The following is a 1,373-nucleotide window of genomic DNA, read 5'->3' on the forward strand; positions in this document are numbered from 1 at the left end:
ACCTCCCAGTCCGCAGACCGATGCTCTATCCACTGAGCCAAACCGGTTTCGGCACATGAATGATATTTGATGGGGAGCTTCTCAGGGCAATTGAGAGGACACATGCAAGGCAGTGTAGCCTAGTGGGTAAGGCTCTAGAGCCAGGCAGCTGGGGCTCAGTTCCCAGCTCTGCCACTTACTGGCTGTGCAACCTGGGGCAAGCTGCCTACCTGTCTGTGCTGCAGTGTCCTTCTCTGCACAGTGGTAATCTCAGGGTTGTTGGCGAGGACTCAGCGCGTTCACGCCTGCCACACGCCAGTGCGCGGTAAGTGCTCACTGTGATGGATGCATCAGTACGGGCAAACCTCCTTCTAGTGCACGTCGCTTTTTTGTGCTCCACAGCTGTTGCTTGCTTTATTTATATATATTTTTAAAATATATTTTTTATTGATTTTTAGAGAGAGAGAGGAAGGGGGAGGGATAGAGAGGTAGAAACATCCATAAGAAAGAAACTTCATTGGCTTTGCAGACGCCGCCGCCCCGGAGCCGCCCGGTGCATAGGAGAGAAGCTGAGAGAGCAGCGAGGAGGAAGTGTGGAGTCCCCAGGAGGGAAATGTGGGGGTGCCCTGGCGAGGCTGGTCATGGTGAACCCCACCGTGTTTTTCGACGTCGCCGTTGACGGCGAGCCCTTGGGCCGCGTCTCCTTCGAGCTGTTTGCAGACGAAGTCCCAGAGACAGCAGAAAACTTCCGTGCTCTGAGCACCGGGGAGAAAGGGTTTGGTTACGAAGGTTCTTGCTTTCACAGAATTATCCCGGGATTTATGTGCCAGGGGGGTCACTTCACACGCCATAATGGCACCAGCGGCGAGTCCATCCATGGGGAGAAATTTGAGGATGAGAACTTCATCCTGAAACATACGGGTCCTGGCGTCTGTCCATGGCAAATGCTGGACCAGCACGCACGGTCCCCAGGTTCTCATCTGCGCTGCCCAGCCTGAGTGGGTGGGTGGTGAGCATGTGGCCTTCGGGCAGGTGACTGAAGGCATGCATATTGTGACGGCCATGGAGCGCTTTGGGTCCAGGAATGGCAAGACCAGCAAGAAGATCACCATTGCTGACTGTGGACATAAATTTGACTTGTGTTTTATCTTAACCACCAGACCATTCCTTCGGTAGCTCAGGAGAGCACCCCTTCACCCCGATTTGCTTGGAATGTTCTATAATCTTGGTGCTCTTGCCAAAGTTCATTGGGTTCCATAATTTCCTTACCCCTTCCCAGTCTAGCTGGATTGCAGAGTTAAGTGTATGGTTATGAAATAAAAACTAAACAGTTGTCTGTCAAAAAAAAAAAAAAAAAAAGAAAGAAAGAAAGGAAAGAAGGAAGGGAGAAACAT

At 51.5% G+C, this 1,373-nt stretch overlaps 1 pseudogene across 1 annotated transcript; it reads left to right on the plus strand.

The window, feature by feature from the left end:
• Positions 1-620: 620 nt before the first annotated feature.
• Positions 621-1,155, plus strand: LOC307107433 (peptidyl-prolyl cis-trans isomerase A-like; annotated as a pseudogene). Its single transcript has one exon. The product of its transcript is annotated as a peptidyl-prolyl cis-trans isomerase A-like (transcript).
• Positions 1,156-1,373: the final 218 nt, after the last annotated feature.

This window comes from Cnephaeus nilssonii (assembly GCF_951640355.1).
Source record: "Cnephaeus nilssonii genome assembly, chromosome: 11".
NCBI lineage: Eukaryota > Metazoa > Chordata > Mammalia > Chiroptera > Vespertilionidae > Cnephaeus > Cnephaeus nilssonii.